Raw genomic sequence first — 15,614 nt, forward strand, 5'->3', positions numbered from 1 at the left:
ATTTCCTTAGCAGGACTATAACGTTTGCCTTAGTAGGACTAAAGTTTCCTTTGTAGGACTAAAGGTTTCCACTATTTCAACTTCACTCGGTGCATAATGGTTTTCTGCAATACCTTGATTAAAAACGCTAAAAACGTTTCATTGCATCTTTCTGAATGCTATCTTCTAAGACTTCTCTTTTACGTTTTTGCCGTTTTTGAGCCCCCGAAATATGTTTTTTGCCGCTCATTGGTAATTTTCACTAAATACTAACTGAAACTTTTTACTTAACTATTAAGTAAAATTATTTAGCTATTTGTTATTTGTTTATATTTTAAGCAAGCACATTAAGGCCTGTTTAAAACTCGAATAGGTAAAAGTCCGCTCTTCTCGCAAAGAAATCCAAACAAAATATACTATAGCCTAAAATTAATTGACACAGAGATCTGTATGTATAGCTCGTTCTAACGCTCAATACGAAATGAAATGAAAATATTAAACTATTTAATGTATTAGCTTGAATATTGACACCTAGCGGCCAATGTTTTCCAAAACAATTAAGTCCCAAGCTTTAAATAGGCACATTATTAACACATTTTGAGGGCCCTATTGGAAAGTTTTTGAAATTTTGGGGCCCCCAAGTAGGCCCAAAATATTTCGACGTAGGCCCGTGACTACCTGTGCCTATTGCTGGTGACGCTACTTAAAGCCGACATAAACTTCGAAACAAGCCACGTACATAACTGATAAAAATGTTGCAATATACGTACATCTTAATCGCTTTTATCAATTTTAGTAGCCTTTTCGTAGTTCGTAATTTGAGCCTTAAAAAGCGTCCAATTTGCGTAAACATCGCCATCAAAAGATAAAGGTGGTGGAGGAGGTATAGCTGAAGAAGTGGCCATATTGTTAACGTACGTGTTTGACCTAGATTTGAATCGATGCGTCGTCGAGACTGAAAAATAATCCCCGTGGCGTAAGCCTTCACTCTTAAAAAGGTTGGGTTGTTTTCAACCCAAGATGGGTTAAAATTCAACCCAAACCTGGGTCCGTATTTACCCAGCCCAAAATTTGGGTTGTTTAGAATCAACCCATTAAAGGTTAAAAATTCAACTTGATTTTGGGTTGAAATCTACCCCGCCTTGGGCAGGGCCGTGCAGAGGGGGGCAGGGGGGGCAAAATCCCCGGGGCCCGGATGAAAAAGGCCCATGAGCGGGGCCCGTAGTGGTAGGGCCCATCGAAGAGGCTCAAGCGGGGGTGCAAATCGAAGGGGCCCGCTAGTAACTTTGACCCCGGTCCTGTTCCCCGACCTTTTGTAATCACACTGGGATCTCCGGTGCCAGCTGTGCCGGGTTACTTGAACTGCTGTGTGCTCTCCGTTTCCCTTTAGGAGCTCTCTCCAAAGGGTTTGACTCTTTACCTACGTAGGTAGGGCGTTGGCTGGAGTTGCTACAGCATCCACTCTTAATCCCACTGCTGTGTGTGAAATGGGGATTGGTCCACCCATTGCTGCTCTTTCTGCTGGGTTGAGTGGCTTGCGTCAACGGTGCGACCACCAGTAATAGAGTACTGCTATCCATGCTGGATTTGTCACCTGTCCGGGCTAGGAATTCTATGATGATAGGCCTCCGGTTGTATGGTCTCTGTTACTAGGTACACCGGGCTATAAATTCTTTCACACTGGCTACGGGCCTGGGTATTGTAACAAATATTTAGGCGCTTTAGCGCGACGACTTGTTTTGTAAATAAATTCCAATATCCGTCTAACCAACAACTTTCATTTCCAAGTATATATATTTTTAAACTCAGCTATTGTAATCATCTTTTAAAATATTTTTGGGGGGAAAATCCTGGCTCTCTATCTATTGTATTGTATCTAGTTGAAATATGTATAGTAACGCTCCTGGCTAAATGGGGGGTAGTAATGTAGAAGACTCGATGGCGATTCTCGGACAATATCCGCTAGCCCGAATATAGGCAGCGGGGGCACGTGGTGACAATCAGTTCTTGGATACTGTCGCTCGAAGTGAGTCAAGAAGGTAACTAACTATGCTCGGGTACAAGTTTAAAAAGTATCGCGCAGAAAAAGCTCTTTGAAGCCCTGTCCGTCGTGGATCAGCTAGAAGCGGTATTCGAAACCAACTACGCCGAAGTATCGTTAGACGTCGGCCGGTAATCAGAATCGAGCAGCAAGGTCGCCTCGCCATGGAGCAGCCATCCGTAGGACGCCCGTCACTGATGAGCCTGTAGCTGTGGTGCACTAGATGATTACCCGAAGTAAAGAACTCCTTCCCGGCTTCATCGCCGTACCATTGTAACATAAAATAATGGACTTATGGCATTTAGCCGTTACATTAAGACGTTCTTAGCTCTCGTTAGATATATTTCAAAAACCCTAATTATTATTCCGTGGAATTCAGTTTATTTTTCTCCAGGGAGTGTTTCCGCATGTGGGGTAGTTTACGAAGCTCGCGCGGGACGTGAGTGGAGTAATTGACTCCATATTCGACCATTCCCTAAGATTCCCATTGTGTGTAGGGGAGTGATGACTCCGTAGGCCTAGGGGTCCCGCTTCCCGCTTCCTCGCACCAAAGTCGTTCACTATTGTCCGCTTAAAGCGATAGCTGCTGCTGTCTTTTCCCCCCTTGCGTAAAAAGTAATGCCATTGTATTTTAAAGTATTTCTACCGTAAAATGAAGGTCAAATGTGGCCATCTCCTTATCTTTCCTTAACCCCGCGAATAGGGGTTTTTCCCCGAGTTCTTCGGTTTCCCCTTCCATAAAAACTTGTCTAGGTTAACGGTAATAGTTACTGTAGGGAGCTGTTGGCTCGATCTCGTGGCATGCAGGGCTTACCACCACCCTCCTACGCATTGTAACCCGGCCACCTGAATTAATGGCTTCAAAAGTCGCTCGATGACTTAGGCCTAGGGTGGTGCCTTGGGTATTAGCCTAGTTGATTATTATTATTATTATTATTTATTATTAATACTTGTTCTTTCTTTAACTTTTCTAAATATGGTTTGCCAGCGGATTTATAAATGTATCCCACATGTTGAAAAGTGTCGCGTATGCTTCCCAAATGTTGAAGGTGTACCGATGTTTCCCAAATGTTGAAAGTGTACCGATGATTGTGTGTTCCCCATATGCCACGAGATTTTCCACGTGTGTGTCCCAGGTGTAAGGGGTGTGACCCCTTCACCAATTGGGTAATAAAAGGTCAGCCCCCTTGCCGACGATTTGGTATTGAAAACAATGACGCCAATGACGCTCCGTTGATGGACAGGAGGCTCGAACAAAACTAAGCTGCAGAGCCGATAACCCTAAGTTTTTCATAAGTCATGCTTGGAACTTGACTTCTACTCGGAGCTGAAACCTTGCCTACGACGATCGCGTCAAATGACATAACTTTTGCCCTAAGTGGTATAATATCAGTTGTGCTCGGTCTCCGGCTAAACTTAGATGCGGACTCGCGTAAAACTCTAACTCGCTGAGTCAGAGGATCCGACCGTGCGTCGACCCAAGCTGTTGTGCGGGCAGGTAGCGGTGGTGCGTGAGCGTGTGATCCATCTGCGTCCAACAAGATCTCCAATGAGTGCGCTGCCGCAGTGAACCAAGGCAAGTGGACGATGACGAGGTATAAAAACCGTTGACTTTTAATGTATATATTGTGGGAATTGATGTATGGGAAATTGTTTATGTTGCGTTATTTATTTTATGTTTGAGTGTTTAATTTCCGTTTGTTTCGCCCTATTAAACCCTGGTAAAACCATTTAAATCTAAATTTAATGATAGTTGTAAGCTTACCATTTTCTAGACCAGCAGCTACGCTATCTCCAATAGTGAACGATACGCGTTTCACCCGGGACGAACTTAATTGTAACGGCAGAAAAGGTAAGTTAGCCATGGTGCGATCAACCCTTTATTGCGAATAGAAGGGTACGTGTAAAAGTCACGTAAGTTACGTTACAAAATGGGGGCCCAGCCGGGATTTTCAGATACACCATTTGTGTTGTTAGTGACTTTAATTTTATTGCCAGGTTTCACATGCCTGCGACTGTCTCGTTATTTCCAGGCTGCGTAAATTTGTTAATGATAATGAATTTAATGATTTCGTTAGTGGGGCAGAGGATGACTAGTGGTCGCTAAGGGAGTTAGAATTGGGATGGAAGGAAGGTTTTAATGCTACAAAAGTAATGTGACGTTATTCTTGGGATTCTTGCGGGGAATTTTGTTGTTGTTTAGTTGAAATAGTGTTTAGTAGGAATAGTTGAAAGATTTTGCTGCTTAGTTGTGTCGTAGTTACATAAGTTGGAATAGAGAAAGCTGCTTGATATACCCACAGTGTACCCCTTGGATAACCGATTATAGTTGTGACGATTGTCTCAGAGCGTATTATCATTACGATAGTGAAACCAGTAGATACCAGTTCTACCCCAAACGCTGCCATGGGTTTGCTCAGAACTCCCACAAATTCGCGACCCGGATCGCCGGTTCCGATAAACCAGTTGTCTTCCCACCCATCCTCCCCAGCCTTGCTTAGTAATGTTCCGGCACAAAGTAATGCCGCTTTGGTGCAGGGAATTAATACCCAGTTGCCAGGAAATAATTCCCCGATAAATGTTCAGACGCCCGCGGGAAGTCAGGGTCCCACCGGAAGTGCCCCGGTGTTGGCCGGTGGAAGCCCCAGCCCATCCAGTGGAGTCTCAGGGACGGTGACTATAAGTACGGATGTATTAGATAGGATTATGACCCAGTTACAATCCCTCTCTGCTGCTCAAGCTGCGATGCAAGGGGTAATAGCTGGCATGCAGTACAACCCGCTCCCCAATGCGGTTATAGCACAGCCGGTGGTAACTCCCCCAGCTCAGGCCGTTGTTAATCCCCCAGCTCAGTCCGTAGTTAATTCCCCAGTTCCGAATGTTATTAATTCCCCAGCGCCGAATGTTATTAATCCCCCCGTGATAAATGCTATTAATCCTCCCGTGCAGACTATAATTAACCCTATACCAATGCCGCAACAACCGTTCTCCAGTTCGTCTTTTGTTTGGTCAAACCCCCTACCGCCCCCTACCTATGCTGGAAACGCGACTGACACGGGCCCCAAAGATTTCCTCCGAAGGGCCCGTCAAGTCATGAACACTACCAATGACCCCGAGGATATTTTCATCCACCGCTGGATGCCGAATATGTTGACCGGGCCAGCGGCGGACTGGTTTCACGCGGAACCACGCTTTAGATCGTGGGATGAGTTTGAACGAAAGATGAGAGAAACATTTGAAAGGGCGTCAAATGACAATTACGTTAGAGATAAGATAGCTGATATGCGTCAAGGGTTGAATGAGGGGGTGAGTACTTTCGCCTCGCGGATGCAGGCCTGTTTTGGCCAGTTAAATGTCCCCCTTAGTCCTAGCGAGCAGGCCCGTTTAGTTTTTAGAAATTTGCGACCCGATATTAAAATTTACCTAACCACTAAAACTTTTAATAATCTGAGAGATCTCATAGATAGTGTAGAGGCAGTTGAGCGATTGAATGCGATGACCTTCGCTGCTAGACCCCCGCTGTCCCCGGGATATCCCCCGTTTACTTCTTCGGGACGTGGACCGCAACAGCCTGCACCCCCGTCGGATGCCGGTATTTCGTGCTATATTTGTGGAAACCCCGGCCATTTTTCGCGCAATGGTAGTAGACGCGCGAGACCTCCTACCACCCCCAACGCGCCAGACCCTTCAACGTTTTTTAGGAATGGCGTCTACTATAACCCTAGCATGACATGCTATAATTGCCAAGGGGTTGGACATATAGCCTTGTTTTGTCCGAAGAAAGGTGGGACCCAGCTCTCGGGAAACGGAAAAGCGGACTCCCGGAAAGAAACCCCCGCGGGCTCGTCCGCGTCTCAGCAATAAAAGAGAGAGAAAATTCAGGGGGACGCGCGGCGTGTCATTCTAAAAGGGGTACTTTCAAGTTGACGGGGGGGCAAGATTTTCTTGATATTTTTATTGGAAGCATTCCGTGCGCGGCGTTAGTGGATCCAGGGTCCTCTCATACCATACTTAACAGCGCCTTAAAACCCCTTTTGGAGGCCCAGGTATTCCCCACTACTAGCGCAAACGTTGCTTTGAGACAGCCCGACTCTACCCTTTTAGCTACTCAGGGAGTGGTGACTGTACCTTTTGGCCTCCCTAAAAAGATGGTTTACTTTGAAGCTGTTTATGTTGATAATTTGGTGTATTCGTGTATTTTGGGAAGAGACTTGCTAGAAGATGTTGGTATGATAGTTGATTATGGAAAGGGTAGTTTTTGTTATGGAGCTGTTGGTATGATAGTTGATTATGGAAAGGGTAGTTTTTGTTATGGAGCTGGATTTGATGAGATTTTTCGGTTTTATAACAAAGGTGATTCTAAGTTAGGTTGTTCAGCGATAGGCCCCTTACTAACAGCTGAATACACTAATGATTTTACGGATTATGATGGAATTAGAGACGCGTTAAAAGAATGTCCTTTAGTTGGTGATGAACGACAAAGATTAGAAAGTTTAGTTGACCAGTACAAATCAATATTTTCCACGCGCCCCGGCAAAACAAGTTGTGCCCAACACTATATTAAAGTTGGGGAAGGTTGTCGGCCATATTCGCGAGCACCGTATCGCGTTGCGGCCCCAGCTAAAAGACAGATGATAAGTGACATAATTGATGAAATGTTAGAGCTTGATCTAATTGAACCGTGTAGTTCCCCATGGGCAGCCCCCGCCTTAGTGGTTTGGAAGCATGATGGGTCGCCAAGGATGGTCATAAACTATAAAAAGCTAAATGAGCTGACCACAAAAGATAGTCAACCGTTACCGCGAATCGACGATATACTCGACTCAATGACTTGCCCCAAATACATAACGACTCTTGACATGCGCAGTGGCTACCATCAAGTTCCACTGTTTGAGGGTGATAGGGATGTAGCGGCTTTCGTGACGCACCGAGGACTATTTCGCCCTAAAGTGCTAATGTTCGGGTTGACCGGGGCGCCGGCTACATTTCAACGCATGGTGAATAGTTTGTTTATGGATTTAACACATCATGGTGTATGCGCGTATTTAGACGACATTATCGTTGCTTCGGCTGATTTCAGCACCCATATTAGAGTATTAGAAGAGGGTTTTGATAGATTGATGAGAGCGGGGCTGACAATCAAAGCGTCGAAGACCATTTTTGTAGATCAGAAAGTAAGATTCTTGGTCATATTGTCTCCGGCTCGGGCGTTACGGTTGACCCCGCAAAGACCAGTACGATGAGTGATTTCCCAACTCCGCGTAATATTCGCCAGCTGCGGCGATTTCTCGGCATGGCCTCATATTATCGGCGGTTTATAGAAAGTTTTTCCAAAATAGCTGCACCACTTAACGCCTTACTGCAAAACGAGGTAAAATGGTGCTGGGGAAAGGCGCAAGATGAAGCCTTTACAGTGTTGAAGGACCAGCTAGTCACGGCCCCTATACTGTCATCCCCAGATTATAATTACCCCTTTATCATTCATTGTGATGCTTCCAATGAGGGTTTAGGTTGCGTATTGTCCCAGGTAATTGATAAAAAGCGCCATGTGATACAATATGCCTCTCGGTCACTTAGTGCCACATATAGAAAATATTCCACTACTGAAAGGGAATGCTTAGGGGTGGTCTACGCTGTAGAACGGTTCCGACCATACATTGATGGGACGAAGTTCGAGGTCTACACTGACCACAGCAGCTTAAAATGGCTTCTTACCGCCCCCGACCACACCGGTAAGTTCGCCCGTTGGAACACTCGCCTCCAGGCGTTTGACTTTTCCATCCATCACGTCCCGGGAAAGGATAACGCCGTAGCTGACGCGCTTTCACGAATACCCGAATGTATCGCCCCCGTTATTGGCCAGGTTGCCGCCTTAGGAAAGACCCCCACTGCTCAGCCTTTGGTGTTGTATGAGAAACACGAGCTAATCGCGGCTCAGATGAATGACCCCCAGTTAAAGGCGTTGATTAATTATTTCAACGATAATCCTCTGCCCGAAAACCCTGTAGTTAAAAATTGGGTGGAAAAAGTTTCCCCTAAATGTGATATTCGGGATGGTTTAATTTATCAAGATGTGGGAAAGTATACTACCGGTGAATCTTATAAGATATTAGTTCCAGAGTCCTTCCGCGCCCGCCTTTTGCACGTAAGCCATGACTTACCCGCCTCCGGCCACTTCGCGGTAAAGAAAACACTGGCCAGAATTCAAAAACAGTTTACCTGGCCGGGACTAACCAAAGATGTTTACGACTATTGTCGATCGTGTCTCGTTTGTCAGGCGCACAAAGTACCACCCTTATTACCCGCCGGTTTAATGAAATCCAATAGTGCTACGGAACCCTGGGATTGTATTTCGATAGATATCAAAGGGCCCTACCCCCGAAGTACACGCGGATTCCGTTACATACTCGTGGTTACGGACTACTTAACTAAATGGGTTGAGATTTTCCCCTTACGACAGGCCATCACCCGTCCTATAGTGAAACATCTGGTTGACGATGTATTCTGCCGGTATGGCCTCCCTTCGAAGGTGTTAAGCGACAATGGTTCGCAGTTTGTCTCAAGAATTTTTAGGGGCGTGATGCGTCAGATGGGCGTTACGCAACGGTTTACTTCTCTTTATTCCCCCCAGAGTAACATTACAGAGCGGTTTAATAGAACAATTGGCACCCAAATCGCGTCTTTTGTTACGGATGACCATAGGGATTGCGATATGAACTTACAGCTTCACGCGATGGCTATTAGGTCTGCTGTTCAGGAATCCACGGGTTACAGCCCCGCGTTGTTGATGTTTGGGAGAGATATTCGCACTCCTTTAGATGTAGTGGCCGATGTTGGAAATACCCCCCTTGAATTTTTAGATGAGGAGCGCAGAAACGCCTATGGGATAAACCTCCTACCGCGGGTCAAGAAGGCCCTGGATATTGCGAGGGATCGAATGAAAAGGCCCAAGACAGGCAAAAGCGTTATTATGACAAGCGGCATAGAGATGTGGAATTTAATGAGGGAGATTTAGTGTGGCGAATGAACCACGTCTTGTCCAACGCGGCAGAGTATCAGGCTAGGAAGTTATCCCCGCGGTATGATGGACCGTATAGAATAGGTACTAAGTTTGGTAAATTGACCTACGGACTGGTGTTGATGAATAACAAACCGTTAAAAGGAACTTACCACGTTTCACCCGGGACGAACTTAATTGTAACGGCAGAAAAGGTAAGTTAGCCATGGTGCGATCAACCCTTTATTGCGAATAGAAGGGTGCGTGTAAAAGTCACGTAAGTTACGTTACACCATCGATGTAGTTAAGTACAATAACTCTTATCAACCATGCGTTAATCGCCCTAGGGCTAGCCCACCGATTTAGCGGTCAAAGTAGCCTCGTGTTACTCGGGATAGTCGTGCGAACTAGAACGATCTCGCGGTTTAATGTTTAGTAGAAATAAAAGTGTATTGTAGAAAAGTGTATTGTAATTTGTTATTTTTGGAATCTAATTCGAGAGCCAGGACGTGCTAATAATTTGTTATATTCATTATTCATATTGCTTAATTAAATTGTCTCGCTATTGTTTATCTTCAATATAAGCCATTGTTGTTTAAATTTAATCCTACATTTGCTAGTTTCCTATTAGTTAAATAATTCATTAATTAGTTAGTTTAGTTGTTTAGTTCTTGAAAATGCTAACGTTATACAGGGTCTTTTTTTTTGCTCGGAAAAGTGTTTTTTTTCAAAAACTATTTATAGTACCGATTTCAAATTTGGAAGGTCAATTCTCTATACCGGGGGACATCAGTTTGAGAAATTTGAGCGTTTTCGGTAATGTTTTTCACCAATTTTGAAAAATTATTTTTCGACCACTAGGTGCGAGATAAAAAATTTCTATTATAAAGTTGTAGGCCGTCATCGAAAACCCTTAAAAATTGTTCACTCGACGAAAAACAATTTATTTATCAGTGAAAATTCGAGCTTGAAAAATTTACAAGTTGGTGAAGCCAAATTACGATTGTTTGAAACGATAATTGAAACCGAATTACCTAATCCAGTTGAAACTTTGGTTAAAAAAACGACCGGATTTAAAAAACACGAGGCTATAGGTCAATCCTAAACATGCATTGGGTATTTAAAGGAAAACTTTGGGAGATTATTATCAGTGTTTGATAATATTTCGAACAATGCCTCGTTATTCAGTAGCTGAGCGTACCGAGATAGTTGCCATTTACTATGGAGAAGCAGCGCAAAACCTTAGAAGAGTGACTGAAATCTTCGCAGAAAGACATCCAAATGGAGCACCATCTGTAAATACAGTAAGACGAGCAATTCACGATTTCAATCAATTTGGTAACTTGCAACCTAGGTTTCGCGGATTGGGTCAACCGGATTTAGACTTCGAGAACAATGTACTCGCGTACTTTGTGGCATATCCTCGTCACAGTTGCGCTAACGCCGCTGCTGATTTGGGTTGTTCTGCAAATCGTGTGTGGAAAATTCTTCGTAAGAATCGCTATCACCCATACAGAGCTACGCTCCACCAAGGACTAATTGACGGAGACCATCAAAGACGTTATGAATTTAGCAACTGGTTACTAAATGCTGTCCAAGAAGATAGACAATTTTTGCGCCATGTTTTGTTCTCCGACGAAGCGTCATTTTCTAGAGATGGGCCCTTTAATCATCAAAACAGCCATCTTTGGTCTGACATCAACCCACATTGGGGTTTTGAATATCATCACCAGGTTCAATTTGAACGGGTCAATGTTTGGGTTGGACTTGTTGGAAACCGTTTGATTGGTCCCTTTTTCCTGCCGACGAACCTCAACGGCCAAAGGTATTTACATTTTCTACAGAATGAACTGAGTGACGCAATCGACGACCTTCCATTGGCTGAAAGACGTCAGTTGTGGTTTCAGCAAGATGGCGCCCCTCCGCATTTTTCCCGGCAAGTAACTGAGCACCTCAACAACGAGTTTCCTGAAAGGTGGATAGGGAGAAATGGTCCAGTGCATTGGCCAGCAAGGTCACCTGACCTAACACCGCTGGATTTTTTTCTCTGGGGATTCGTTAAAGCAAAGGTATACGCCACGCCCATTGAAACTAGGGAGGAACTCATTAGACGAATAATCAGTGCTTGCCGAGACGTCACACCAGAAATGGTAGAGAAAGCGTTTGAGAACTTAATTGTCCGCGCACAAACCTGTGTTGCAGCCAATGGTGATATTATTGAAAATGTTTTGTAAAAATTTATGTGAATAAAATATCTGCATTTAAAAACCAAACGTGTACATTTTTTCAAGTGTGAAAACTCTACTACGTTTGTATTAGACTTGTTCCCTTTTCAATTATCGTTTCAAACAATCGTAATTTGGCTTCACCAACTTGTAAATTTTTCAAGCTCGAATTTTCACTGATAAATAAATTGTTTTTCGTCGAGTGAACAATTTTTAAGGGTTTTCGATGACGGCCTACAACTTTATAATAGAAATTTTTTATCTCGCACCTAGTGGTCGAAAAATAATTTTTCAAAATTGGTGAAAAACATTACCGAAAACGCTCAAATTTCTCAAACTGGTGTCCCCCGGTATAGAGAATTGACCTTCCAAATTTGAAATCGGTACTATAAATAGTTTTTGAAAAAAAACACTTTTCCGAGCAAAAAAAAAGACCCTGTAGAATAAGTTGGTTGGAGTATAGGAATTTGAGCTTTAACCATAAAAACGTTACAGTATACGTCTTATCAAAATTGGCTATAGCATCGTGCTGGTTACGAACCTGAGCCCTCCTGCATGACAGGCTGGCATTCTACCATAGAACTTCCGACGCTTATTACGCATCACTGAAAAATAGAAATTCAGCTTAAACGGAAGCGTATATTAATAGTTAATAGAATCTTATTTAAATATAACTACTTTCCCGCGATAAGCTAAACTAGGCCCGACTCTTACCTTCTCACTATGGACATCAAACCCGACCTGGAAAGATTTTAAATAAAACGATAACATAAAATCCCAAGATTAAAATGGTCTAAGAAGCGGATCGAAATGTCTTAGCCCATATGATTTGAATTGCTCATAGTCGTACCCTGAATTTCAAAGATACTCTTGGACATCTCGTAGGTCCATCATACATGGACGTTACTCGCACTGCTCTGTTCCCTTTCGAAATTTGGATTTTAATAGTTTGTGAAATACCTATTGTCCGTAGGGGTTACTATGAAGTTTCTAGGAGATTTTAACTTACGAGACACGATTCATTGGCCACCAAGGTCTCCAGGTCTTGCGCCCCAGGATTTTTTTCTTTGGGTATTTATCAAAGAAAGGGTTTACGCAACTCTTGTTCAAAGTCAACAGGAACTTCGTCAACGAATAATAAATGCTTGAGTGAAGCAACCCAAGAAATGGTCGAACGTGCGTATCATAACATGATCGTTTGAGCTCAAGCCTGTGTGGCAGCCGATGGCGGATAATTGAACCATTGTTGTAACATGCTGTAAAAATTGTAAATGAACGATTATCCAGTAAACGATCCAATTAAATATAATTTCCATTTTCTTTAATTATTTCATGAACTTACTTTTCAACAACTATTTTTAAGGTAGTTTTTTAAGCCTTGTTTTAAGAAAAATAAAACCACAAAACCAATAAATATCGAAATATAATTCTAGCAATATTTTTACAAGGGTGCGCTAGATGTTTTTGGGGTGCAAACGTTTTATTTGGTTTATAAACGCGCTTAAAGTCTTAAGCCGCGAGGAAGATCTATCAACCGAAGCTCCGCCATTGTGCGAAATACAAAAAAACCTAATTTACCGAAAACTTTGTGTTTATTTTGTGAAATATATATTAGGCTGGGATCCAGAGGAATTACATTTTTTGTTTAGAGCCTTCATATTTTTTATTAAATATTTTAAATTTCGTACCATCCAAAAATGTTTCGGTAACGTATAAACAACAAGTTGGCAAACCAAAATATACCTCTCCTCGGAAGAATTGTCCCTAGTGGTTAGTATAACCCGGGTTCTCCAGAATGTCCGCTGGCCAACTCTAACGTCGCGTCGGATGGTCAAGCGTCTCACGGCAATAAACTCGGTGATCCATAAGTCGGGTGGGGCGTACTCCGAGCTCAGCGCTTCGGTCTCGCCTTGGAAGCGTCCCCCGCGAGGATCTCGTTCTGGTGGCTCTTATGTCCTCCCACATGAGGACGTCAGTCCGGAGAAACTCATTTGTGCCATCTTCAGTAAAGTTAAGTAGTTACAACAGTGAGTTAGACGTACTATAACAATGCACAATTGAATTAAACCCTTTTTACAGAACAAGTTTATCAGTTAAATATAATACGAAGCAAATTTTAATGAAAAAGAATATGTAATTTTATCGCTTACGAAATACTTGCCGCATCTTTAAGGCTCATTTTATTTCAACACTCGCCCTTGATGAAGATACCGTAGATATCTGGTAGTGGACGACTCGTTCACTTCTTGTTGACGTTGTGACACATACCACATGAAAAAGACCAATACCGTCCAATTTTCAATATCATATAATGACTCGCACACCCAGAATATCAATGACTGCATTAGCAATCGTAGATGTCCAAATATCCACACCAATACAAAATGAATTAACAAGAAGCGAAAAACTTACCATTCACAAAGCACAGAAAGCCACTTGACTAAACGACAGCTGATATATCTATAAATGACCGTAGACGGAATAGTTAGGGCTCTTTATAAATAAACACAAACGAACCAAATTGATGAAATGCATTAAACATCTTAATCAGTCGAGAAAACCTTTAAAATAAAATACGAAGTAATGGCGACCGAGTTTAAATACACTAGATAAAAAAAGACTGAAAAAACTAAATAAATTACAAACAAGTTGGCAAGCCAAAATATACCTCTCCTCGGAAGCATTGTCCCTAGTGGTATTAATTTCTCGAGATGACCCTTTAAGTTATATCTCCCCAATTCAGAGTTATTTACTAATAACGTAATCCCCGTTCGATCCCGCCCGGTATAAAATTTTAATTTGAATTAAAATAATTGAAACGAAACAATCGAGATTAATTTGTTCAGAATATTATAAATTAAGTAGTTACAACAGTGCGTTAGACGAACTAGAACAACGCACAATTGAATTTAACCCTATTTACAGAATAATTTTATAAGTTAAATGTAATACGAAGCAAACTTTAATAAAAGAAATATCTACAGAGGGTATTTGTATTTTTATCGCTTACGATATAACAACACAGAAAACCTTCTTTAAACCACTTCACACGAAAAAATGATAATTAAAGCCAACAATACCGCCCAAAAGCTCAACACAATCAAAATTAAAATACAACTAGCGGTATTAATTTCTCGAGATGACCCTCAAAGTTATATCTCCCCAATTCAGAGTTATTTACTAATAACGTAATCCCGGTTCAATCCCGCCCGGTATAAAATTTTAATTTGAATTAAAATAATTGAGACGAAACAACCGAGATTAATTTATTCAGAATATTATAAATTAAGTAGTTACAACAGTGAGTTAGACGTACTAAAACAATGCACAATTGACTTTAACCCTATTTCCGGTACAAGTTTAGCAGTTAAATATAATAAGAAGCCAATTTTAATGAAAGAAATATCTACAGAGGGTATTTGTATTTTTGTCGCTTACGAAATACTTGCCGCATAGTTAACGCTCATTTTATTTCAACGTTCGCCCGATCAAGATACCGTAGATATCTGGTAGTGGACGACTCGTAGACTGTCGGAACCATCCTGTTGACGTTGTGACACATACCGCATGAAAAAGACCAAAACCGTCCAATTTCCAATATCATATAATGACTCGCACACCCAGGATATCAATGACTGCATTAGGAATAGTAGATATCCAAATATCCACACCACCAAAAAACTTATTAACAAGAAGCGAAAAACTTACCATTCACAAAGCACAGTAAGCCACTTGACTAAACGTATATCAATAAATGACCGTAGATGGAATAGTTAAGGTTCTTTATAAATAAACACAAACGAACCCAATTGATGAACTGCATTAAACATCTTAATCAGCCGAGAAAACGTTTAAAATAAATTACGACCGAGTTGAAAACCAGACCAACTCGATATGTTGTTAATAAATGAATTATTAAGCTTGAAAACCAATACGCTAAACCTAATAGATAAGAATATACGACTGAAAAAACTAAATAAATTACAAAAAATTAACGGGTTCTACCCTTTATCTTATCTGCTGACTGCGCTAAAACAAGATTTGACCATTACATTTTTTGAAAATGCGACGTATACACTTTGAAGGTTCCGTCAAAAATTATCCTTTCCCAAACGTAAAGGTTCTCAAAACATTAATACACAAAAAATAAGTAAAAAGGTTCGTCCAAAAAATGAACCATTTTGCGGAAGAAGTAAATAATTTTAAAAGAATAAAAGATAAAACAAATATACAACCGCAAAAATAAAACGTCAAATAATAGAAGAAAAAAATCATTAACTCCATTCATTAAAAAACACTAAACAAAATACCAAATTGAAATAAAGCAACTTATTATATTAAACAAGATTAAGTCTTTATAATTTTTTCGTAA

Source organism: Leiobunum rupestre, chromosome 11 (assembly GCF_980474605.1).
Source record: "Leiobunum rupestre chromosome 11, qqLeiRupe1.1.hap1, whole genome shotgun sequence".
NCBI classification, from domain to species: Eukaryota; Metazoa; Arthropoda; class Arachnida; order Opiliones; family Sclerosomatidae; genus Leiobunum; species Leiobunum rupestre.